Source organism: Oncorhynchus mykiss, chromosome 5 (genome assembly GCF_013265735.2).
Source record: "Oncorhynchus mykiss isolate Arlee chromosome 5, USDA_OmykA_1.1, whole genome shotgun sequence".
Taxonomy (NCBI): domain Eukaryota; kingdom Metazoa; phylum Chordata; class Actinopteri; order Salmoniformes; family Salmonidae; genus Oncorhynchus; species Oncorhynchus mykiss.
The window spans coordinates 75485758-75513527 of NC_048569.1; the positions used below are offsets into that span (position 1 = coordinate 75485758).

Here is a 27770-nt window from a genome sequence, read left to right on the forward strand (position 1 = left end):
TCCAAATCATGTCCAATCAATTGAATTTACCACAGGTTTACTCCAATCAAGTTGTAGTAACATCTCAAGCATGATCAATGGAAAAAGGATACACCTGAGCTCAAGTCTCATAGCAAGGGGTCTGAAAAGGGGTCTGAATACTTATCTAAATTTTTTAGGAATTTGTCATTATGGGGCATTGTGCGTAAATTGATGAGGGATTTTAAAAAAAATCAATTTTAGAATAAGGCTGTAACAAAACAAAATGTTGAATAAGTCAAGGGGTCTGAATACTTTCCAAATGCACTGTATGTTTCATTCTTCTAATCTACCTCTCCTTGGGTGAGAGATGTTAATGTTCTGCTCTATAGTTCCACTAGTTCTGTTCTTCTAGTTCTGCACCCTTGTTTCACAGTTCGTCAACAATTGAAAGAGAGAAAGCAAGAGGTATGGAGATGAATGGAGTGTGTGAGTGTGTGTGTGTGTGTGTGTGTGTGTGAGAGAGAAAAAAGATAATTACTTGACACATTGGAAATAATTAACAAAAAAACAGAAAGTACACAGTGGCAGAATACCTGACCCAAACTTAAGGAAAGCTTTGACTATGTACAGACTCAGTGAGCATAGCCTTGCTATTGAGAAAGGCCGCCGTAGGCAGACATGGCTCTCAAGAGAAGACAGGCTATGTGCTCACTGCCCACAAAATGAGGTGGAAACTGAGCTGCCTCCTGCCCAATGTATGACCATATTAGAGAGACATATTTCCCTCAGATTACACAGATCCACAAAGAATTCGAAAACAATCCAATTGTGATATCTACTTGATGAAATTCCACAGTGTGCCATCAAAGCAGCAAGATTTGTGACCTGTTGCCACAAGAAAAGGGCAACCAGTGAAGAACAAACACCATTGTAAATAGAACCCATATGTATGCTTATTTATTTTCCCTTGTGTACTTTTAACCATTTGTACATTGCTACAACACTATATATATATATATATATGACATTTGTAATGTCTTTATTGTTTTGAAACTGAGTGTAATATTTACTGTTCATTTTTATTGTTTATTTCACTTTTGTATATCTACCTCACTTGCTTTGGCAATGTTAACACATGTTTCCCATGCCAATAAAGCCCCTTGAATTGAATTGAGAGAGGGAGAGAGAGAGCTCTTTCGTAGCACTGTCTGTGCATTCGTCACTGATTCACTCTGACGTACCATCACCTCAGGATGAGTCTGGCTATGGGCTTTATCAACACCTTCAAACACTGACATCCCAGATCACATAGTGACTGAGCCAGCTCTCAGTCCGTCAGATATGCTTCTGTTAACTGCAGCCATTGTGTGCTATGACCACAGAGCTGGGTTTAAACAGCCAGTGTTTTGCTGGGCACAAAGCATGATTAAACACTGTAATCATCATACAATTATAACACTCTAAATGGGTTGATGGTGAATTATTTGGAGTGCTTGACTAGACATGTTCTGGCCCAGCCCTGCCATTACCCAGGCCATCAGTGATAACACTTAAGACAGAGATCACACTGGGTCAAATCTCAGCTGAGACATATCGGCTGGCAGACCACAACGGACGCAATATCAAATGAGCTGACTGTATTACACAACAACAACAACACTGGTCACAATGCTGTCATTATACACTTCATAACAGAGGGAAACGCTGGACAAAAGGATATTGACGATGAAGATTAATAGGCTATAAGTTGTGTTTACATAGGGGCAATTCTATGGTAACAGAGCGATGCTGAGACTAAAATTTGTCACAAACAAAACCAATGATTGCAAAATCAAACAAACCACACAACTCTATGCACAAGGACTACTTTTAAGAATTTCCACAGAAAACTTTACAACACATTTACTTGAAGAACAGTTCAGATGCAAAGTTTGGTTACAGAATGATGCCACAAACAGCAAACCGTCATTCTTTTAGCAAACTTTCTTCAAGTAAATGTTTTTATTTTTTATGAAATTCTTCGAAGTAGTCATTGTGCATACAATGGTATGGTTTGCAATAATTGGTCAAGTAAGTCTCAGCATCACTCTGTTACTGTGGAATTGTCCATATTGCTTTTAACTAAGTGTCAGCCAGATCCTAATTCAACCCATGTTGAACAAATGTGCATCCACTTCATAGTTATGACTGTATACCGAAACTATATATTGGGGGTCTTTGGCTGAACTTGGTAGCTTGTCATGTAGTTCTAGCTGTATCAATGGCCTGGGGATTCTGAAAGCATTGATTCTGAGTCTGTGTAATAGGATGAAAGCAGGCATTCTACTGAGGCCCTAATTCTGAAGAGACATGATAGATTACACTTCTATCTGAGCTAGTAACTTCCCTCCACTGACTGGCTCTGCTGTGAAATAATTATCCAGTAGTAATCCTCTGAAAGGAGAGGTTCAAAGACCTGGCAGGAACGCAGGAGCAGAGGAAGCCAGACCAAAAATACTAGATGAATTGATCTTTAATATAGAGGCCCAAGAAACATGGTTTCAAACTGGCTGAGATAGTTTTGGGTAGCTGTTGGTCGTCTATAGAGATTTAGGATCCGCTTACCCAAAACTATTATGGAGCGTTAACTCAAAACTGACCATACATCAGTGTGTAGAGGCAACATCAGTCTACTGCCCAAGCTCTAAACAGAATTGCCTGTGAGGCAGGCAAAAGTACACTACAAGTATGTGGACACCTGCTCTTCAAACATCTCATTCCAAAATCATGGGCATTCTTATGGAGTTGGTCCCCCTTTAGATGCTATAACAGCCTCCACTCTTCTGGGAAGACATTCCACTAGATGTTGGAACATTGCTGCGGGGACTTGCTTCCATTCAGAAACAAGAGCATTAGTAAAGTCGAAACGCAGTCTGCGTTTCAATTAATCCCAAAGGTGTTCGATGGGGTTGAGGTCAGGGCTCTATGCAGGCCAATCAAGTTCTTCCACGTCTCAACTAACCTTTTTTCTATGGACCTCGCTTTGTGCACGGGGGCAATGTCATGCTGAAACAGGAAAGGGCCTTCCCCACAAAGTTGGAAGCACAGAATCGTCTAGAATGTCATTGCATGCCGTAGCGTTAAGATTTCCCTTCACTGGAACTCAGGGGCTTAGCCCGAACCATGAATAAAAGCTCCAGACCATTATTGAACCTCCACCGAACTTTATAGTTGGCACTATATATTTGGGCAGGTAGCTTTCTCCTGGCATCCGCCAAACCTAGATTTGTCCGTCGGACTTCCAAATGGCGAAGAGTTATTCATCACTCCAGAGAACGCTTTCCACTGCTTCAGAGCCCAATGGCGGCGAGCTTTACACTACATGCTTGGCAGTGCGCATGGTGATCTTAGGCTTGTGTGCGGCTGCTCGGCAATGGAAACCCATTTCATGAAGCTTCTGACAAACAGTTATTGTGCTGACGTTGCTTCCAGAGACAGTTTGGAAATTGGTAGTGAGTGTTGCAACCAAGGACAGACTTCAGCACTCGGCGGTCCTGTTCTGTGAGGTTGTGTGGCCTACCACTTCGCGGCTAAGCCGTTGTTGCTCTTAGACATTTACACTTCACAATAACAGCAGTTACAGTTGACCGGGGAAGCTCTAGCAGGGCAGAAATTTGACAAACTGACTTGCTGGAAAGGTGGCATCCTATGACGGTGCCACGTTGAAAGTTACTGAGCTCTTCAGTACGGACCATTATACTGCCAATGTTTATCTATGGAGATTGCATTGCTGTGTGCTCGACTTTATCTACCTGTCAGCAACGGGTGTGGCTGAAATAGCCAAGACACTCATTTGAAGGGGTGTCCACATGCTTTGTATACTGGTGTATATTGTGGGCCAGCCAGGTAAACATATTAAAACCAGTTAACACTGAGAAGCATTGGAGTATCTATGAGCAATGAGCAATGGTTCACTCTGGAGAGAAGAGAACAAGTTCATTCAACTGTATAGTGTAGTGTAATAGTGTATCGAATATGGCTGCCAGCCCACTTCCCTCCTGATTCTTATTCCTCGGACATATCCAATCAGAGAGAAGGTCGTGCCTCTGGTTAGTGGAGAGGTGATTGGCATTCTCAGCGTCACCAGTGAAAGTGTGAATAATTATGTATATAAACAGTGTTATCGGAGCGGATAGCGTATGACAAGCAGAGAGAGATGAGGGAATGAATCATGCTATGGAGTGCCATGGAGCCACCGGTCACAGGCTCATCCTATTCTATTAGAGAACAATCACAATCTAATGGGAAGGCCATATTACTAGCGGAGCAATACGATAGGCTTCTGCCTCCATACACCCAACACCACAAGGATTGAATGCACCCACATACACCCTCCCTCTTTCAAAAACCACTATAATTGAGGGCAGTGCTTTACTCCTGCTGTCCACTACTCTACTGCTACTGCCAACCCATGATCCATTACTGCATGAACAATGGGGAAGGGGAGTAGGGAATGAAAAAGGGAAGGTACATAAAGGATTAAGGGGGAGGGCACTTTGACATTTAACTAAAAATGTTTTATGTATTTTGGTATTGGTGCCAGTTTCACACCATTGTGTGAGCTGCCTCGTTAAACCCTTCCTATTATGGATTAGAGGAATAATGGTCCTTGACTAACGGTATACTGTGTGTATGGTAGAAGTGGACACTTAGAGGTTAAATAGTTGACAATGTTTTAGAGCAGGTATTCCCAAACTGGGGTTGCGCGAATTCCGTCCGGGGTATGCCAAATAAAAATGTGATTCACATTTCAAAAAATATATATTGATGTTTTTTTTTGTTGGTTTTTTACATATTTTTTCTTCAGATCTTCAAGCAGCCCATTTATATTTTCCAACGGGGCTATACATTTGGGTGAGGTTTCTTTCTCGCCCGATTAACCTCGTTTCACTGCCAAAAATAAAATTAAAACATCTAGTGTTCAGCAAAATAACAACACAATGTCAAATACAGGTAGCCTAGTCAAATAATTAACAACCAATCACATAAACCGTTACTCTCTCGCGGGAATTCCACTAACTGCCTCGTATGTAGCCAAACGTAGCTCCTGCTCATGTTGGTATCTGTACTGATGGCGCAAAAGCCTTGACAGGGAGACATAGCGGAGTGGTAACGCACGTGCAAGCAGTTGCTCCCGACGCCCTTGGGTACACTGCAGCATCCACCGAGAGGCTCTTGCTGCCAAGGGAATGCCTGACAACTTGAAACACGTTTTGGATACTACAGTGAAAATGGTTAACTTTGTTAAAGCAAGGCCTCTGAACTCTCGTGTATTTTCTGCACTATGCAATGATATGGGAAGTGACCATGTAACACTTTTACAACATACAGAAGAAGTGCGCTGGTTATCAAGAGTCAAAGTATTGACACGTATGTTTTTTAATTGAGAGACGAGCTTAACGTTTTCTTAATTTTCACTTGTCTGACCGTTTGCATGAGGACGAGTTTCTCACACGACTGGCCTATCTGAGTGATGTTTTTTCTCGCCTGAATGATCTGAATCTAGGATTACAGGGACTCTCTGCAACTATATTCAATGTGCGGGACAAAACTGAGGCTATAATTAAGAAATTGGAGCTCTTCTCTGTCTGCATTAACAAGGATGGTCTTTCCATCATATGATTTTTGTGTGTGCAAATGAACTCAAGCTTACGGACAACGTCAAATGTGATATAGCGAAGCACCTGAGTGAGCTGGGTGCACAATTACGCAGGTACTTTCCCGAAACGGAAGAGACAAACAATTGGACTCGTTATCCCTTTCATGACCTGCCTCCAGTCCACTTACCAAATTCTGAACTATAGAGCCTCATCGAAATTGCAACAAGCGGTTCTGTGAAAAATTAATGTAATCAGAAGCCACTGCCAGATTTGTGGATAGGGCTGCGCTCAGAGTATCCTGCCTTGTCAAATTGCGCTGTTAAGACACTGATGCCCTTTGCAACCACGTACCTATGTGAGAGTGGATTCTCAGCCCTCACTAACATGAAAACTAAATACAGGTACAGACTGTGTGGGAAATGATTTAAGACTGAGACTCTCCAATACAACCCAACATTGCAGAGTTATGTGCATCGTTTCAAGCACACCCTTCTCATTAACCTGTGGAGAGTTATTCAGAATTTGACGAACAAATAAGGTTTTATATAAAAGAAGGTTAACCTCTCTGCGCACCGAACCCGTTAGCGGGATTAAATTCGACAACATACGGTGATCGCTACATATGTAACGGCATTCCTCCTCCTCTTCTAAGGAGGAGAAACGAGATGGATCGGAGGACCAATGCGCAGCGTGGTAAGTGTCCATAACGTTTATTTAAAGACATGAACTGAACACTACGAAACAATAAACGTGAAACGAACAAAACCGAAACAGTACCGTGTGGCAACAAACACACACACGGAAAACAAACACCCACAATTCAAGTGAAACCCAGGCTACCTAAGTATGATTCTCAATCAGAGACAACTAACGACACCTGCCTCTATTGAGAACCATACTAGGCTGAACTCAAAACCCCAACATAGAAAAACACACAGATTGCCCACCCTAACTCACGCCCTGACCATACTAAATAAAGACAAAACAAAGGAAATAAAGGTTCAGAACCTGACAGTACACCCCCCCACCAAAGGTGCGGACTCCGGCCGCAAAACCTGAACCTATAGGGGAGGGTCTGGGTGGGCGTCTGTCCGCGGTGGCGGCTCTGGAGCGGGACGTGGAGCCCACTTCACCACAGTTTTTCTCCGCCTCATTGTCCGCCTCCGTGGCCTCTTAAACACGGCGACCCTCGCCGCCGACCTCGGACTGGGGAACCTAGAAATGGGTCCCGAATGGACGGGAGATTCCGGCAGCGCCGGACAGACAGGAGACTCTGGCGACTCAGGGCAGACGGGAGGCTCTGGCGGCTCAGGGCAGACGGGCGACTCTGGCGTCTCAGGGCAGACGGGAGACTCTGGCGGCTCAGGACAGACGGGAGACTCTGGCGGCTCAGGACAGACGGGAGACTCTGGCGGCTCACGAGAGGAGGAAGGCTCTGTCAGCGCTGGACAGGCGGGAGCACCTGTAGGGAGAAAACAGAGAGACAGCCTGGTGTGGGGTGCTGCAACCGGAGGGCTGGTGCGTGGAGGTGGCACTGGGTAGACCGGACCGTGAATGCGCACTGGAGCTTTTGAGCACCGAGCCTGCCCAACCTTACCTGGTTGAATGCTCCCCGTAGCCAGGCCAGTGGGGCCAGGTGGAATAGCCCGCACTGGGCTGTGCTGGCGAACCGGGGACACCATGAGTAAGGCTGGTGCCATGTACGCCGACCGAGGAGACGCACTGGAGACCAGATGCGTAGAGCTGGCTTCATGGCACATGGCTCGATGCCCACTCTAGCCCGGCCAATACGAGGAGCTGGAATGTACCGCACCGGGGAAACTGTGTGCTCCACCGCATAACACGGTGCCTGCCTGGTCCCTCTCTCTCTCCGGTAAGCACGGGAAGTTGGCGCAGGTCTCCTACCTGGCTTCGCCACACTCCCCGTGTTCCTCTACCCAATACATTTTTGGGGCTGCCTCTCGGGCTTCCAGCCGCGCCGCCGTGCTGCCTCCTCATACCAGCGCATCTCTGCCTTCGCTGCCTCCAGCTCTACTTTGGGGTGGTGATATTCCCCTGGCGGTGCCCAGGGTCCTTTGCCGTCCAGAATCTCCTCCCATGTCCAGGAGTCCTATGTTCTTTGCTGCTGCTGCTGCTGCCCTTTACCACGCTGCTTGGTCCTTTGTTGGTGGGTGTTTCTGTAACGGCATTCCTCCTCCTCTTCTGAGAAGCGAGAAGGATCGGAGGACCAATGCGCAGCGTGGTAAGTGTACATAACGTTTATTTAAAGACATGAACTGAACACTACAAAACAATAAACGTGAAACGAACAAAACCGAAACAGTACCGTGTGGCAACAAACACACACACGAAAAACAAACACCCACAACTCAAAAGTGAATCCCAGGCTACCTAAGTATGATTCTCAATCAGAGACAACTAACGACACCTGCCTCTGATTGAGAACCATACTAGGCTGAACTCAAAACCCCAACATAGAAAAATACACATAGACTGCCCACCCCAACTCACGCCCTGACCATACTAAATAAAGACAAAACAAAGGAAATAAAGGTCAGAATATGACAACATAAATAGTCATATTAAACATTCATGAAAATACAAGTGTCTCACATGATACGAAAGCCTAGAATCCAACTGCGTTGTCAGATTTAAAAAGGGTTTACTGCGAAAGAATACGATGTGATTATCTGAGGACAGAGCCCCATAAAAAAAACTATTTTAACCAGCACAGGCGTAACAAAATAACAAATTGCAATAAAATAAACTATTTACCTTTGACGATCTTCCTCTGCTTGCCATCCCAATGCTCATTGTTACACAATGAATGGTCTTTTGTTTGATAAAATAAATTTTTATAGCCTAACACGAAACATTTTGTGAACCGCTTGTGTCGTGAATTCTGTCTCACTCAATTTTCGATGACACATTCGATGTAAATACACACACTTAAACGTGACTTTTCCAGTCATGTTTGGTTTCATTGCAATCAACTGGTTTGTTTGTAACACAACCAAACTTGATGGGTCATTTCGCGGGACGTATTGACTGAAAGAAATCGATTTGAAGACAACAAATAATGACATCATTGTGCACCAATGATATGACCGCTGTTTCGTTGATTGACTGTATTTTAACCCAATGACCACTGATCGTCTTGAAATCTAGCTGGGTAGATAGCCAATGAGCTGAGGTAAACGGCAATATGTAATGGTTATGTGTTGGAAGACCAACCCATGTAGTAAACTCTGGCGTAAAGAGGGTCATTCACCATTGAAGATTCATACTGGAAGGAGCGCATGTTACGCACAGCATTTTTTTGGTAAAGCGCATCTTCAGCTGTTTATATATCAATCAGTATGGCGACTAAATCAGGGAAAGCTAAATCTAAGTCTAGATATACAGATGTACACACAATTTTAGAAGGAATTGATCGGGAAAGTGAGATAGAGATTGTTGGAGGACAATTCATTTAGCTAGCATAGCTTTGATTCCCAAATTGAGGATTCTTTTTTGAACGGAGAGGACATCGTTTTGGACTGGTAAGTTCTTCTCATGCTAATGCCGTTGTTTGAAATTAATAATATAAAATATTATTTGTGATTTTTTAATTTTTTAGTACCAAAATATAAAAATGTCATGAAATGTGAAAAGTTCACGTTGGCTATACATTGTGGGTGGGGGTATGTTTGTATGTGTGTTTATGACCCATAGCCTATGTTTGTGTGTGTATATATACATATTGTGGATTAGAGGGAGCATGGCCGAGATGCGTGTGTCTGCCGGGCTCAAATGTGAAACTATTCTAACTGAACATTTTCTTTCACAGTGACACTGACTCCGAATGGGAGCCCCCAGTGCCAAGGTGTCCATCCCCCACAGAAGCTGGTTCATCCAGCTCCTGCCACAAGTGGTGTTCATCCGCCCACATTTATTTCTGCAGGCATGGATGTGGCTCAGGGCCAAAAGGGCACAGCTTGGAGGCGTCGCTGTGTTCTTTGCAAAATGAAGTCCCCCATCACCTGCACCACATGCTTGGTGACCCCCTGCTTTACAGCAGAAAGAGACTGATATGGCACCTGGCAGCAGCACAATATTGTGTAGAGGACTGAGGGTCTTCCAAATATTGAAAGTGTTATTTTGTAAATGTATATTTATATATTCTTTTCATGTTTTTTCTCAATTTTTTTTTTTGGGGGGGGGGTGTGTTAGAATATCATTTTGGTATTTTGTATATAGTTATTCCATTCAAAATGTATAACTTCACCCAATTTGGCCACTTGGGTTCATTTGGGCTACTTGTGTGGGACACCTGGGTGACATCATGATACATGTCATGTAGCACACTCATTTTGGAAGTTATCATTCTGAAACTTTGAAAAAGTACTGTTGCCCTCTTATGTTTTTCACTGAAATAGTCCCCATCATCCTATCTGAATGTTTGTTTTGCCTTGTTCATTTTTAAAGCTCATGATACAACAATAAAAATGAAAAAACGTATGTTTTTTGTCATTGTATTATCTAAACCAGATCTATTGTGTTATATTCTCCTACATTCAATTCACATTTACACAAACTTCAGAGTGTTTTCTTTCAAATGAAACCAATAATATGCATATCCTTGGTTCTGGGCCAGAGCTACAGGCAGTTAGATTTGGGTATGTCTTCAGGCGGAAATTGAAAAAAGTAGGGGGGTAGCTGTAAGAGGTTTTAACTTCTTGCGACTAGCAATCCCGTAACCGGGAGCGTAATCATAGCCTCAAGCGCATTACCATAACGCAACTTTTCCTATTCATGAAAATCGCAAATGAAATGAAATAAATATATTCAAACACAAGCTTAGCCTTTTGTTAACAACACTGTCATCTCAGATTTTCTAAATATGCGTTACAGCCAACGCTAGACAAGCATTTGTGTAAGTTTATCATGGCATAATGCTATGCTAGGCTCTGCTGGCAGCAGGCAACATTTTCCCGAAAATAAGAAAAGCAACCAAATTAAACTATTTACCCCTAAAAACCCGGGGCAGGTCGATTAGAAAGGCCTGCTCGCTGAAGTGTTTTAGGGAGTGTTTGACAGTGATGAGGGGTGGTCATTTGACCGTGGACCCATTACGGACGCAGGCAATGAGGAATTGATCGCTGAGATCCTGGTTGAAGACAGCAGAGGTGTATTTAGAGGGCAAGTTGGTCAGGATGATATCAAAGAGGGTGCCCATGGTTACGGATATAGGGTTGTACCTGGTAGGTTCCTTGATAATTTGTCTGAGATTGAGGTCATCTAACTTAGATTGTAGGACGACCTAACAGTACGAACTCTGAAGATAGATGGGGGGCAATCAATTCACATATGGTGTCCATGGCACAGCTGGGGGCTGAGGGGGGTCTATAACAAGCAGCAAAGGTAAGAAACGTGTTTCTGGAAAGGTGGATTTTTAAATGTAGCAGCTCAAATTTTTGAGGCACATACCTGGATAGTATGACAGACCTCTGCAGGCTGTTTCTAAAGTAGAATGCAACTCCGCCCCCTTTGGCAGTTCTATCTTGTCGGAAAATGTTGTAGTTGGGGATAGACATTTCAGTATTTTTGGTGGCCTTTCTAAGCCAGGATTCAGACACGGCTAGGACATCAGGGTTGGCGGAGTGTGCTAAAGCAGTGAATAAAACAAACTTGACCTTCCTTCCCGGCCGCTAGACATTCATGTCATACAGACAAGCTGCTAGCCCTGTTTGACCCGGCTATGACGAGGCTCTGGGAACTAACTCTCTCTCTCTCTCTCTCGCTCTCTCTCTCTCTCGCTCTCTCTCTCTCTCTCTCTTGCTCTGTATCTCTCACGTATTGTTTTGTGTCACTGTTTTCCTCTCTTACTGTAGGGAAGAATGTATGCCAAGCAAAAACCATTAATTGCAAAGTTTAAGAAACCATATACCTACAGTGCATTCGGAAAGTATTCAGACCCCTTGATGTTTTCCACATTTTGTTACATTACAGCCTTATTCTAAAATGTATTACATTGTTTCCCCCCCTCATCAATCTACACACAATACCCCATAATGACAAAGCAAAAACTGTTTTTTAAAAACATTTTTGCAAGTATAAAAAATAAAAACAATGGAAATATCACATTTACATAAGTATTCAGACCCTTTACTCAGTACTTTGTTGAAGCACCTTTGGCAGCGATTACATTCTCAAGTCTTCTTGGGTATGACTCTACAAGCTTGGCACACCTGTATTTGGGGAGTTTCTCTCATTCTTCTCTGCAGATCTTCTCAAGCTCTGTCAGGTTGGTTGGGGAGCGTCGCTGCACAGCTATTTTCAGGTGAGATGTTTGATCGGGTTCAAGTCCGAGCTCTGGCTGGGCCACTCAAGGACATTCAGAGACTTGCCCCGAGAGACTTGTCCCTAAGCTATGTGCTTAGGGTTGTTGTCCTGTTGGAAGGTGAACCTTCGCCCTAGTCAGAAGTCCTGAGCGCTCTGGAGCAGGTTTTTATCAAGGATCTCTCTGTACTTTGCTCTGTTCATCTTTCCTTCGATCCTGACAAGTCTCCTAGTCCCTGCTGCTGAAAAACATCCCCACAGCATGATGCTGCCACCACCATGCTTCACCGTAGGGATGGTGCCAGGTTTCCTCCAGATGTGACCCTTGCTATTCAGGCAAAATAGTTTAATCTTGGTTTCATCAGACCAGAGTGTCTTGTTTCTCATGGTCCGAGAGTCCTTTAGGTACCTTTTGGCAAACTCCAAGCGGGCTGTCATATGCCTTTTACTGAGGAGTGGCATCTGTCTGGCCACTCTACCATAAAGGCCTGATTGGTGGAGTGCTGCAGAGATGGTTGTCCTTCTGGATTGTTTGTATCCTGTATATTTGACTGTGATATGGGGTTGTCTCCCCTATCTTAAGATGAATGCACGTACTGTAAGTCGCTCTGGATAAGAGCATCTGCTAAATGACTAAAACGTGAAATGTAAATGTTTTACATATCTCATATTACTGTATTTAATTATAATTTATATTGATGTCACAAATGTATAATTTGTTTCATTTGACTGTGTCAAACCTAGGAGTACTACTTATTTATCAGAGAGTTATGTGGATATTTAGCATTTTGCAAAATACCATGATTTTTTGCCTCTGAAATTAAACCATCAAGTGATACATTTTAAACAAATAGACAAAACAAATACAAATAGAACAAATAGCCATCATTGTACTGTAACGTCTGCTTCCAGCTCTCACTCTCAGACACATAGATCCCCTGAACGCAGCTCACTCTCCAGATCCCAATCACCTGTCTTCTGATCACCTGTTCACACTAGAGGTCGACCGATTATGATTTTTCAACGCTGATACCGATACCGATTAACGTTTGAGTTCCTTGCTCAGAACATGAGAACATATGAAAGTTGGTGGTTCCTTTTAACATGAGACTTCAATATTCCAAGGTAAGAGGTTTTAGGTTGTAGTTAATATAGTATTTATAGGACTATTTCTCTCTATACCATTTGTATTTCATATACCTTTGACTATTGGATGTTCTTATAAGCACTATAGTATTGCCAGTGTAACAGTATATCTGCTGTCCCTCTCCTCGCCCCTACCTGGGCTCAAACCAGGAACACATCGACAACAGCCACACTCGAAGCATCGTTACCCATCGCTCCACAAAAGCCACAAGGGGAATAACTACTCCAAGTCTCAGAGCGTGTGACATTTGAAACGCTATTAGCGCACACCCAGCTAACTAGCTAGCCATTTCACATCGGTTACACCAGCCATTAGGCTGATAGTCTTGAAGTCATAAACAGCGCTGTGCTTATGAAGAGCTGCTGGCAAGCGCACGAAAGTGCTGTTTGAATTAATGCTTACATTAATGCTTATTAATGCCTGCTGCTGCCTACCATCGCTCAGTCAGACTGTTCTATCAAATCATAGACTTAATTCTAACATAATAACACACAGAAATACGAGCCTTTGGTCATTAATATGGTTGAATCCGGAAACTATCATTTAAAAAACAAAACGTTTATTCTTTCAGTGAAATACGGAACCGTTCGGTATTTTATCTAACGGGTGGCATCCCTAAGTCTAAATATTCTTGTTACATTGCACAACCTTCAATGTTAAGTCATAATTACGTAAAATTCTGGCAAATTAGTTTGCAATGAGCCAGGCTGCCCAAACTGTTGCATATACCCTGACTCTGCGTGCAATGAACAAAAGAGAAATGACACAATTTCACCTGGTTAATATTGCCTGCTAACCTGGATTTCTTTTAGCTAAATATGCATGTTTAAAAATATATACTTATGTGAATTGATTTTAAGAAAGGTATTGGTGTTTATGGTTAGGTACAGTCGTCCAACGATTGTGCTTTTTTACGCAAATGCGCTTTTGTTAAATCATCCCCCAGTGTTGCATCGATTATGTGCAGCACAGGACATGCTAGATAAACAAGTAATATCATCACCAATGTGTAGTTATAACTAGTGATTATGATTGATTTATTGTTTTTAATAAGATGAGTTTAATGCTAGCTAGCAACTTACCTTGGCTTCTACTGCATTTGCGTAACAGGCAGGCTCCTCGTGGAGTGCAATGAGAGGCAGGTGGTTAGAGCGTTGGACTAGTTAACCTTTCTGATCTCCCCATCCCGGATCCGGGATCGTGAATACAGACTCAAGCTCATTACCATAACGCAACGTTAACTATTCATGAAAATCGCAAATGAAATGAAATAAATATGCTAGCTCTCAAGCTTAGCCTTTTGTTAACAACACTGTCATCTCAGATTTTCAAAATATGCTTCTCAACCATTGCAAAACAAGCATTTGTGTAACAGTATTGTAGGCTAACGTAGCATTTAGCATTAGCATTCAGCTGGCAACATTTACACAAAAAAACAGAAAAGCATTCAAATAAAATCATTTACCTTTGAATAACTTCAGATGTTTTCAATGAGGAGACTCTCAGATAGCAAATGTTCAGTTTTTCCTGAAAGATTATTTGTTTAGGACAAATCGCTCCGTTTTCTGCGTCACGTTTAGCTATGAAAAAACCCCTGTATCCAGGATTGTGTAAATCTATCAGCAAGCTCATTAGCATAACACAACGTTAACTATTTATGAAAATCGCAAATGAAATGAAATAAATATGCCATCTCTCAAGCTTAGCCTTTTGTAAACAACACTGTCATCTCAGATTTTCAAAATATGCTTCTCAACCATAGGAAAACAATCATTTGTGTAAAAGTAGCTAGCTAGCGTTAGCATTTCGCGTTAGCATTTAGCGTTAGCATTAGCGTTAGCATCCAGCACGCAACATTGACAAAAACATAAAAGCCTTCAAATAAAATCATTTACCTTTGAAGAACTTCTGATGTTTTCAATGAGGATACTCTCAGTTAGATAGCAGATGCTCAGTTTTTCCAAAAAGATTCCTTGTGTATTAGAAATAGCTCCGTTTTATACATCACATTTGGCTACCAAAAAAAATCCGAAAATTCAGTCCTCAAAACGCGAACTTTTTTCCAAAATAACTCCATAATATCGACTGAAAACATGGCAAACGTTGTTTAGAATGAATCATCAAGGTGTTTTTCACATATCTCTTCATTGATACATCGTTCTTGGACACATGTTTTCTCCCCTGAATCAAATGGTAAAGTAGAAGCAGCTGGCAATTGCGCACCGAATTCGACGCAGGACACCAGGCGGACACTTGGAAAATGTAGTCTCTTATGGTCAATCTTCCAATGATATGCCTACAAATACGTCACAATGCTGCTAAGACCTTGGGCGAACGACAGAAAGTGTAGGCTCATTTGTTGCGCAATCACAGCCATATAAGGAGAGAATGGAAAACAGAGCTTCAGAAATTCTGCTAATTCCTGGGTGATGCATCATCTTGGTTTCGCCTGTAGAGTTCTGGGGCACTTACAGACAAAATCTTTGCAGATTCTGAAACTTCAGAGTGTTTTCTTTCCAAAACTGTCAAGAATAAGCATAGTCGAGCATCTTTTCGTGACAAAATATCGCGCTTAAAACAGGAACGTTTTTTATCCAAAAATGAAATAGCGCCCCTAGAGCTCTAACAGGTTAACTGTAAGGTTGCAAGATTGGATCCCCCAAGCTGACAATGTGAAAATCTGTCGTTCTGCCCCTGAACAAGGCAGTTAACCCACTGTTCTTAGGTTGTCATTGAAAATAAGATTGTGTTCTTAACTGACTTGCCTAGTTAAATAAAGTTTTTTTTTTTATGTAATAAAAAAAAAAAAGTGGCGCCCAAAAATACCGATTTCCGATCGTTATGAAAACTTGAAATCGGCACTAATCAATCGGCCATTCCGATTAACAAACCTCCAAACAAGCTTCAATGCCATACAACATTAATTCCGTGGCCTCCAACTGCTTTTAAATGGTAGTAAAAATAAATGCATGCTCTTCAACCTCTTGCTGCCCACAAACGCCCGCCCGACAAGCATCACTACTCTGGACGGTTATGATTTAGAATATGTCGACAACTACAAATACCTAGGTATCTGGTTAGACTGTAAACTCTCCTTCCAGACTCACATTAACCATCTCTAATCCAAAATTACATCTAGAATTGGCTTCCTATTTCAAAACAAAGCCTCCTTCACTCATGCTACCAAACATACCCTCGTAAAACTGACTATCCTACCGATCCTTGACTTTGGCGATGTCATTTACAAAATAGCTTCCAACACTCTACTCAGCAAACTGAATGCAGTCTATCCCAGTGCCATCCGTTTTGTCACCAAAGCCTCATATGCTGCCCCCCACTGCGACCTGTATGCTCTCATTGTCTGGCCCTCGCTACATATTCGTCGACAAACCCACTGGCTCCAGGTCATCTATAAGTCTTTGCTAGGCAAAGCCACGCCTTATCTCAGCTCACTGGTCACCATAGCAACACTCACCCGTAGCACGCCCTCCAGCAGGTACAGTGCCTTGCGAAAGTATTCGGCCCCCTTGAACTTTGCAACCTTTTGCCACATTTCAGGCTTCAAACATAAAGATATAAAACTGTATTTTTTTGTGAAGAATCAACAACAAGTGGGACACAATCATGAAGTGGAACGACATTTATTGAATATTTCAAACTTTTTTAACAAAATCAAAAACTGAAAAATTGGGCATGCAAAATTATTCAGCACCTTTACTTTCAGTGCAGCAAACTCTCTCCAGAAGTTCAGTGAGGATCTCTGAATGATCCAATGTTGACCTAAATGACTAATGATGATAAATACAATCCACCTGTGTGTAATCAAGTCTCCGTATAAATGCACCTGCACTGTGATAGTCTCAGAGGTCCGTTAAAAGCGCAGAGAGCATCATGAAGAACAAGGAACACACCAGGCAGGTCCGAGATACTGCTGTGAAGAAGTTTAAAGCCGGATTTGGATACAAAAAGATTTCCCAAGCTTTAAACATCCCAAGGAGCACTGTGCAAGCGATAATATTGAAATGGAAGGAGTATCAGACCACTGCAAATCTACCAAGACCTGGCCGTCCCTCTAAACTTTCAGCTTATACAAGGAGAAGACTGATCAGAGATGCAGCCAAGAGGCCCATGATCACTCTGGATGAACTGCAGAGATCTACAGCTGAGGTGGGAGACTCTGTCCATAGGACAACAATCAGTCGTATATTGCACAAATCTGGCCTTTATGGAAGAGTGGCAAGAAGAAAAACATTTCTTAAAGATATCCATAAAAAGTGTTGTTTAAAGTTTGCCACAAGCCACCTAGGAGACACACCAAACATGTGGAAGAAGGTGCTCTGGTCAGATGAAACCAAAATTGAACTTTTTGGCAACAATGCAAAACGTGATGTTTGGCATAAAAACAACACAGCTCATCACCCTGAACACACCATCTCCACTGTCAAACATGGTGGTGGCAGCATCATGGTTTGGGCCTGCTTTTCTTCAGCAGGGACAGGGAAGATGGTTAAAATTGATGGGAAGATGGATGGATCCAAATACAGGACCATTCTGGAAGAAAACCTGATGGAGTCTGCAAAAGACCTGAGACTAGGACAGAGATTTGTCTTCCAACAAGACAATGATCCAAAACATAAAGCAAAATCTACAATGGAATGGTTCAAAAATAAACATATCCAGGTGTTAGAATGGCCAAGTCAAAGTCCAGACCTGAATCCAATCGAGAATCTGTGGAAAGAACTGAAAACTGCTGTTCACAAATGCTCTCCATCCAACCTCACTGAGCTCGAGCTGTTTTGCAAGGAGGAATGGGGAAAAAATTCAGTCTCTCGATGTGCAAAACTGATAGAGACATACCCCAAGCGACTTACAGCTGTAATCGCAGCAAAAGGTGGCACTACAAAGTATTAACTTAAGGGGGCTGAATAATTTTGCACGCCCACTTTTTCAGTTTTTGATATGTTAAAAAAGTTTGAAATATCCAATAAATGTCGTTCCACTTCATGATTGTGTCCCACTTCTTGTTGATTCTTCACAAAAAAATACAGTTTTATATCTTTATGTTTGAAGCCTGAAATGTGGCAAAAGGTCGCAAAGTTCAAGGGGGCCGAATACTTTCGCAAGGCACTGTATATTTCACTGGTCATCCCCAAAGCCAACACTTCTTTGGCCGCCTTTCCTTCCAGTTCTCTGCTGCCAATGACTGGAACGAATTGCAAAAATCACTGAAGCTGGAGACTTATATCTTCCTCAGCTGTCAGAGCAGCTTACCGATCACTGTGCCTGTACACAGGCAATCTGTAAATAGCACACCCAACTACCTCATCCCCATATTGTTATTTATCTTCTTGCTCTTTTGCACCCCAGTATCTCTACTTGCACATCATCATCTGCACGTCTATCACTCAATTATAATTATTTCACCTCTATAGTATATTTATTGCCTTACCTCCCTACTCTTCTACATTCGCACACACTATAAATAGATTTTGCTATTGTGTTATTGACTGTACGTTTGTTTATGTGTAACTCTGTGTTGTTGTTTTTGGCACACTGCTTTGCTTTATCTTGGCCAGGTCACAGTTGTAAATGAGAACTTGTACTCAACTGGCCTAGCTGGTTAAATAAAGGTGAAATAAAAATAACAAAAAATGTGGACTATATATGGCGGTTGGCAACCAACTTAAAGATGCATTACCACAACCGACTGGAGTGTGGACCTCAGTTCATCTTTCAATCACCCACATGGGTATGTGCTTCTAAAAACCAGCGTCACAAATAGAACCAAGTTCTATTTTAGCAATTGGCTATGCAGACTCTCGCTGACGCGCGCGAGCAGTGTGGGTGCAATGATTGAATAACATGTATGTGTACATTTATTTTGCAATGCCTGAGCACGCGTGTTCGGTCTGGTCAGCATGTTAGGCTGAAGGAACAGGGTTTGAAACAGCTGTTATTCCGTTGTTTGTGTTTCTGTGGTTTCCTCATTTTGTTTCTATCCCTCCATGAAAGTTTCAGTGGTGTCTTGTAGAGCCTTGATCAAGCCCCATTACTTTCTCTCCCGTACACGACAAGCCAATCAAAAACTGTCCTAAACACAATCAAAGCAGATCAGAGGAAGATGTAAAAAGACACACACACACACACACACACACACACACAGCCCCTATTCCACGGCCTTCTGATTGATCATGTGTTAGAATATGTACTGTGAGGACTGGTGTTTAATGCTGCTAGCAGGCGGCCCCATTTCCACACAATAACTGCCATGTAATGATACAGAGGCCTACACATGCCAGCATGTACACAGTCAAATGTTTTAGTGTTTAAACTTAAAAAGATAAGTCAGGCCTACTCCACTGACTTCAAATGTTATGAATGAATGACCCTTCCTGTGAGCTGAGTCTGACAGCCTGCAAACATGCTTGGTTCATACATGCCAATTACGTTGTAAACCTGTTTATGAAAGTAAAGATACATCACCTGGTGAAGAAAAACATGTTATTTATCCCAAAAACTGGGTCAATATGAATCCTTTATGGAAGAACATTTCCACAGGGAGACATAGTTGCCTCTGTCTTAAGTCTAAGTTTTTTAATAACTATTTTAGAGACTGTTTATTGGGGTGCTTTAATGAAATCATTGAACATGGTTATGTTTTACACTGTTGTTCATTAGCCTATACATCGGGAAATAGAAAATCTGTGCTGTGCTTTCCTGCCTAAGCCTGCTATTATGGCTATTACATCCCTCTCAGACCATAATGTGGGCTAATAACTGGTGCCCAACAGAGAGCAATATATAGAGGCTGTAAACACAGAACGGGATCAGTTAATTACATATGTCCAATCACCACATTAAAGAAATTGATATTCAGCTATTTGTGTGTCCAATACGAGGCAAAACATAATTTCCTGGAATTAAAATGCTCTGCCGTCTGAGTTAGACATAGTGGCATCGTTTGTGACTGGCCTGGCCTGCATGGCTGGCTGCTCAGATCTGTTTTACATCTCCTATAACTCCACTGCTCCGCGACTGACCTCTACTTAGGACATTTGCATATAAGAAAAACCCAAAGAGCGTGTTGGGTGCTCTGCTAGTTATGGATCAAATGCATCAGCATCATCCCAGCTGCAGTGTCAGCTCCACACAGTTCTGTTGACAACACAGATGATTGGGACTTGAAAAGACCAGTCTATAAATCAGCTGGAAGTGGACGTACACTCTGAGAGTTCTCAATGTTTTTATAATGCAGATCTGGCAGTCAAGCATCAACCTGACAGAAGGCCTCTCACTGCCTCACTCTCTGCCAAGTCGCCCTGACTCCACTCTGAACGTCAATCATGTAGAAACACCTGCAGCGACCCGAGAGAGAGGAGAGAGAGAGATGGGGGAGAGGTGAGTGTGTATATGTGAGAGAGCGAGAGAGAGAGATGGAGAAGGGGTGTTGAGCTGAGAGAGGAGAGGGGAAAGAGAAAGGGAGAGAGAGAGAGGGGAGGGGAGAGAGGTGTATGTGTGAGAGAGGGGGAGATAGCGAGCAAGCGAGAGAGAGCTGAGGTAGGACCCAGGTGATGAATAGGCTCTATGCAAATTGACTCAGCTAAACTAGAACAAATGAGGCCTGCTCCCGCCTCTCGGTAAATGTGAGACAATCAGCCATGTGTAGCTGGATCATTTCTTTTTTTTGACACACGGCACAATAGATGACCTGTCAGTCAGGGTGAAAAACGACAGTAAGTAAAAGTCTGGCCCTGGGTCCTGCTCCACCACTTACAGAGACGGGGAGAGAAGGAGGGATAGTGAGTGAGGGAGGGACTGAGAGGTGAATAAATATAAAGACCAAGAGAAAGTAGGGGCACTGAGGCTGTGGAAGTAGTATATCAGTAGTGTGGGGTCAGCTGCTGAATAAAAGGAACATGCTGTCACTTAGGGAGTATGAGACTATTAACCCTGGATAGCTGAAAGTACGTGTTGAACATTAGTGCAAATGATGGAAAGGAGAGGAGGAGAGGAAGAGCCATTAGAAGTGTTGAGATGCAGCCGAACAGGAGTTGACAGATGAGAGGAGAGCCAAGGTCAGGGGGAGAGATGGACATGACTATATTAACATTATCCCTTGTGTGTGTGTGTGTGTGCATGACTGTGAGTGTGTTAATGTAAGCCATCCATTCTGGGATAAAACACTGACCCACTGAGAATAGATACGCAGCTCTCCCTCTCTCTCTCTCTGGAGGAGGCTATTGGTACAGGACTATGACAGTAATTCACCAGTGTTAAATCAGCATAGTAGATCACAGCTCTCCAGACCTCCCCTTGAGATGTCCATGGTGTTGCTGTGTGTGTGAGTGTGTGTGTACGTGTATGTGCAAGCCTGTGTAGGGCAGCCAGTTCAATGTGCCTCCATTCATTCTCAGAGCCTAGCAGCCAGGATGAAAGGTACAGTCAGGGGGATTTCTCAACTGACATTTTGCTGGGGAGAAAGCCATTCCCTCTCCAATAAAGTAACCACCTTTTCTACATAACTAAATGAAATACGATCAGAGGTGTAAGGATGCCTGCAGCATCTGGGCCCTGTGACAAGATTAAGAGTGTCGCTGGGCTCCAAGGCTGTGTGTGTGTGTGTGTGTGTGTGTGTGTGTGTGTGTGTGTGTGTGTGTGTGTGTGTGTGTGTGTGTGTGTGTGTGTGTGTGTGTGTGTGTGTGTGTGGACATGTGTAACTATACTTGTGGGGACCAGAAGCTCCCTCAAGAATAGTAAACAAACAAAAATTGGACCAACTGGGGACATTTCGTTGGTCCCCACAAGTTCAAATGCTATTTCTAGGGGGTTTTAGGGTTAAGGTTAGAATTAGTGTTACGGTTAGGCATAAGGTTAGGATTAGGGAAAGGGTACGTATTAGGGTTAGGGGTTAAGCAAAATAGGATTTTGAATGGGACTGAATTGTATGTCCCCACAAGGTTAGCTGCGCAAGACTGTGTGTGTGTGTGTGTGTGTGTGTGTGTGTGTGTGTGTGTGTGTGTGTGTGTGTGTGTGTGTGTGTGGAGGGATGGATGGATGGAAGCTATGGCTCAACCCATTTAGTCAGCTGGTCGATTGTATGGTTGATAGGCTGTTGGTCGACCAATATTCTTTTTTGTCAAGCAGTAGGAAATATATATACACTACCATTCAAAAGTTTGGGGTCACTTAGAAATGCCCAGTTCTTGAAAGAAAATCTATTTTTTTGTCCATTAAAATAACATCAAAATACAGTGTAGACATTGTAAATGTTGTAAATGACAATTGTAGCTGGAAATGGCTGATTTTTAATGGAATATCTACATAGGAGTACAGAGGCCCATTATCAGCAACCATCCCTCCTGTGTCCCAATGGTACCTTGTGTTAGCTAATCCAAGTCATTCATTTTAAAAGGCTAATTGATCATTAGAAAACCCTTTTGCAATTATGATAGCACAGCTGAAAACTGTTGAAGAGGTGACTCCGGGATGCTGGCACTCTAGGCAGAGTTCCTCTGTCCTTTGTCTGCGTTATTTTGCCCATCTTAATATTTCCTTTTTATTGGCCAGTCTGAGATATTAATTTTTCTTTGCAACTATGCCTAGATGGCCAGCATCCCGGAGTCGCCTCTTCACTGTTGACGTTGAGACTGGTGTTTTGCGGGTACTATTTAATGAAGCTGCCAGTTGAGGACTTGTGAGGCATCTGTTTCTCAAAACAGAACATTTGTACCTTTTTATTGAGTAATTATTTGGATACAGTGCATTACTAACCTCTCTGTGGCTCCTGGAGCAGCGGATCACTACGGGTTTGGCTAATCTAAAAAGCAGTCTGAAATCAGAGAGGCATCTCCATTAGTTACTGTAGAACCTGACAAAAGGCAGCCTGCTTCTAAGATAAACAGTGAATCAGAAAAAGTTTAAACTTAGGGCTGGGCAATATGTTGAATTAATTAGATTCATTACAATGCCTATTTTGATTAACGTGGTTTTTAAAACGTTTTTATAAGCTGCTTGTTCATGTTGTCTTTTTGGTCTAGTCTCCTACGCTCCTTCCCATTTATACCACAGATATGTACAGTGTATTTGGAAAAGTACTCAGACCCCTTTCCCTTTTTCCTCAATTTGTTACATTACAGCCTTATTCTAAAATTGATAAAATCATTTTTGCCCTCATCAATCTACACAAAATACCTCAAAATGACAAAGCGAAAACAGGGGGTTAGACGTTTTTGCAAATTCATTAAAAAAAACTTTAAACCTGAAATACCTTATTTAGATAAGTATTCAAACCCTTTGCTATGAGACTCAACATTTTGCTCAGGCGCATCCTGTTTCCATTGATCATCCTTGAGATGTTTCTACAACTTGATTGGAGTCCACCTGCGGTAAATTCAATTGATTGGACATTGATTGGCACACATCTATCTATATAAGGTCTCACAGTTGACAGTGCATGTCTGAGCAAAAAACAAGCCATGAGGTCGATGGAATTGTCCTCAGAGCTCCGAGACAGGATTGTGTCGAGGCACAGATCTGGGGAAGGGTACCAAAAATGTCCTGCAGCATTGAAGGTCCCCAAGAACACAGTGGCCTCCATAATTCTTAAATGGAAGAAGTTTGAAACCACCAAGACTCTTCCTAGAGCTGGCCGCCCGGCCAAACTGAGCAATCGGAGGAGAAGGGCCTTGGTCAGGGAGGTGGCCAAGAACCCGATGGTCACTCTGAATGAGCTCCAGAGTTCCTCTGTAGGAGATGGGAGAACCTTCCAGAAGGACAACCATCTCTCCAGCACTCCACCAACCAGGCCTTTATGCTAGAGTGGCCAGATGGAAGCCACTCCTCAGTAAAACGCACATGACAGCCCGCTTGGAGTTTGCCAAAGGGAACCTAAAGGACTCTCAGACCATGAGAAACAAGATTCTCTGGTCTGATGAAAACAAGATTGAACTCTTTGGCCTGAATGCCAAGTGTCACGCCTGGAGGAAACCTTGCACCATTCCTACGGTGAAGCACGGTGGTGGCAGCATCATGCTGTGGTTATGTTTTTCAGCAGCAGGGACTGGGAGACTAGTCAGGATCAAGGAAAAGATGAAAGGAGCAAAGTACAGAGAAATCCTTGATGAAAACCTGCTCAGGACCTAAAATTGTGGCGAAGGTTCACCTTCCAACAGGACAACGCCACTAAGCACACAGCCAAGACAACCCAGGAGTCGCTTCGGGAATGTCCTTGAGTGGCACAGCCAGAATCCAGACTTGAACCTGATCGAACATCTCTGGAGAGACCTGAAAATAGCTTTGCAGCGACTCTCCCCATCCAGCCTGACAGAGCTTGAGACAATCTGCAGAGAAGAATGGGAGAAACCCCCCCCCAAATACAGGTGTGCCAAACTTGTAGCGTTATACCCAAGAAGACTCAAGGCTGTAATCACTGCCAAATGTGCTTCAACAAAGTACTGAGTAAAGGGTCTGAATACTTATGTTAACGTGATATTTCCATTTAAAAAAAATTATAAATTTGCAAAAATGCTTTGTCATTATGGGGTATTGTGTGTAGATTGCTGAGGAAAAAAACAATTTCATCCATTTTAGAATAAGGCTGTAATGTAACAAAATATGGAATAAGTCAAGGGGGGTCTGAATACTTTCCGAATGCACTGCATATAATGACGAGATGATCATGTCTCTGCCCTAACAATGGGAGTTGTTGTCCCAAAGGCGGGAAGACAGGCGACAAGCTTAAGTCCAAAATAAGCCTATTGAAATGCATTGGCTTTATTTTGGACAGATTTTGGCGAGAGTGAAGCCACTCGCTATTTGCGTTTGATCACTGGTCCAACAGAATCAGTCATATGAACAACGAAACAAAATGAGCCATTCATTTACTGTAATAGAGGAGAAGTTAACCTTTCTAATGAAACCCTTTATGGCTCAACTGCTCAAATTGTGCACAGAGCAAACACCCCTAAAATGGGAGTATCAATTGATAAACATTGATTCTGGGAAAATTCTTGCTCAGTTTGTTGCATGCAGCATTGCGGTACCACGTCACACTAGTAGCATTTAGCCAAATACTATTATGCTAGCTAGTCTGTGTTTTATAAATGTGCAATAAGAATAAAACACAATTATATAAGGAATGGGCAACTCGTTCTCATTCTGAGAAATAAGGAAGGTGTCTTGATCTCAACATCTGAACAAAGTGGGCAGGCTAACATGTTGTTCAAACAGTTGGAGACATAAAGAAGGGTGTGTTTATAGCAATTCTACTGTTTTGCCTTGTTAGCTAGCAAATAGATCGAATAAGGCTAAACTTGAAATATAAGGATTCCTATAAAGATTAGCTGGCTACTCACTAGCAAGTGGGCTTGTGCTTTAGATATTGTTTATGTGTTTTCGATAATGACAGCTAGAAGAAGTTAGTCATTATTAGTGAATGTGCATTATGTATGGTTCTGGTTACATTTGGAACAAAAAGGGTATTTTCATAGACAGACTTGAAAGCCAGATCATTGATTCATTAGCTTATGCTGACTGTTGACTATGCTGACACTGAAATGCAGTGTATTTCACCATCAATTGTACAACAAAGCTTATTTAGAGAAAACATAAAACATTTTATGATTTTTTAGGCCATATCGCCCAGCTTAAGTTTCCCTCCTGATGAGGGGTGGGGTGGGGGGTGGGGAGGGAATTACTCGCTCAATGGAGGAGGGACGGAGGGAAAGAGATAGAGAGAGGGAGACTGTCAGGGAGAAATGCTGAGGAAGCGAAAGAGATTAAGAGAGAAAAAGAGAGTGTAGGAGGAAGGTTTGGAGGGGGGAGGGGGTCTGGTTTGATTTAGAGCTGTCAGTCTCTCTGGGAAACAAGTGCAGGGGTCCGACTATGTCTTGGCTCTGTTTCCACACTCTGGGCCAGTGCTGCTGAGGACACATTGCTGCTGCCGATAGTGAGAGTACACACACACACACACACACATACACACAAACTCGGTGTGTGAGAGGCTCTTTGGGGAGAATAGAGAGAGGGCAGGCACAGCATGCCCACTGACAGAAAGACTGTCCAGAGAGAACAGATGGGAGAGGAACCCTCAGCTGAGCCTTTTGCATATCTAATTGCTCTACACCAATGACTGTATAGCCCCACAGCCCCTCTGTGTGAGTTAAGTGTCTGGTACAACACTAGGCTAGCTAGCGATCACTCATCCCCACAGCAATACTCCCTAAGGCCCAACAGTTTAGCCACACTGATGAAAGTTTCCAGTAAAGCTACTGAGCTATTCATACACAGTACTGGTGGTCGGTGCCGTTTAAGATTAGGGAGGACGATCATTTTTTATGAACATGGCCTTATTATTGATTACACCATATTGGATGACTGTCATTCATATTCCATTCACCCAGCTCAATGTAACATGAATAGGTTTAGGCTACTACATGATACTTCAATTTGCCCTAAACCCTTCATGACCCAAATTAAAGTTTGTAACGTAGGTGCACAGGTCGTAAACAGTTCATTTAGACCCGCTGTTTATTTGAAACAGGCCTTTATTTGCTGAATGTGTGCCATTGCCCGGCTAGCTAAGGCTAGCTTGTTCAAACATAAATTGGCATCCTGTAGTACTAACTCAAAAAAGTTCTGGGACACTGTAAAGTCCATGGAGAATAAGAGCACCTCCTCCCAGCTGCCCACTGCTCTGAGGCTAGGAAACACTGTCACCACCGATAAATCCACTATAATTGAGAATTTCAATAAGCATTTCTCTACGGCTGGCCATGCTTTCCACCTGACTGCCCCTACCCCGGTCAACTGCCCGGCACCCTCTGCAGCAAACTGCCAAAGCCCCCACCATTTCTCCTTTACCCAAATCCAGATAGCTGATGTTCTGAAAGAGCTGCAAAATCAGGACCCCTACAAATCAGCTGGGCTAGACAATCTGGACCCTCTATTTCTAAAATGATCTGCCGAAATTGTTGCAACCCCTATTACTAGCCTGTTCAACCTCTCTTTCGTATCGTCTGAGATTCCCAAAGATTGGAAAGCTGCCGCGGTCATCCCCCTCTTCAGAGGGGGTGATACTCTAGACCCAAACTGCTACAGACTTATATATATCCTACCCTGTCTTTCTAAGGTCCTCGAAAGCCAAGTTAACAAACAGATTACCTACCATTTCGAATCCCACCATACCTTAAAAGCTATGCAATCTGGTTTCAGAGCTGGTCATGGGTGCACCTCAGCCACGCTCAAGGTCCTAAACGACATCATAACAGCCATCGATAAGAGACATTACTGTGCAGAAGTATTCATTGACCTGGCCAAGGCTTTCGACTCTGTCAATCACCACATTCTTATTGGCAGACTCGACAGCCTTGGTTTCTCAAATGATTGCCTCGCCTGGTTTACCAACTACTCCTCTGATAAAGTTCAGTGTTTCAAATCGGAGGGCCTGCCTCTGGCAGTCTCTATGGGGTTGCCACAGGGTTCAATCCTCGGGCCGACTCTCTTCTCTGTAAACATCAATGATGTTGCTCTTGCTGCCGGTGATTCTCTGGTACACCTCTACGCAGACGACACCATTCTGTATACTTCTGGCCCCTCTTTGGACACTGTGTTAGCTAACCTCCAGACGAGCTTCAATGCCATACAACTCTCCTTCCGTGGCCTCCAACTGCTCTTAAACGCAAGTAAAACTAAATGCATGCTAT

General features: G+C 42.9%; 1 protein-coding gene across 2 annotated transcripts in view; it reads right to left on the minus strand.

Moving 5' to 3' along the window:
- LOC110524577 (carboxyl-terminal PDZ ligand of neuronal nitric oxide synthase protein) overlaps positions 1 to 27770 on the minus strand; it is a 166915-nt gene that overhangs the window by 124122 nt on the left and 15023 nt on the right. Inside the window, exon 3 of one of the 2 annotated variants that reach the window (XM_036978425.1) lies at positions 22840 to 22897. The exons of the other annotated variant lie outside the window; for it this stretch is intronic. The gene's annotated coding sequence lies outside the window, so the exon portion shown is untranslated. The remainder of the gene's footprint in view (positions 1 to 22839; positions 22898 to 27770) is intronic. 2 annotated transcript variants of the gene reach the window in all.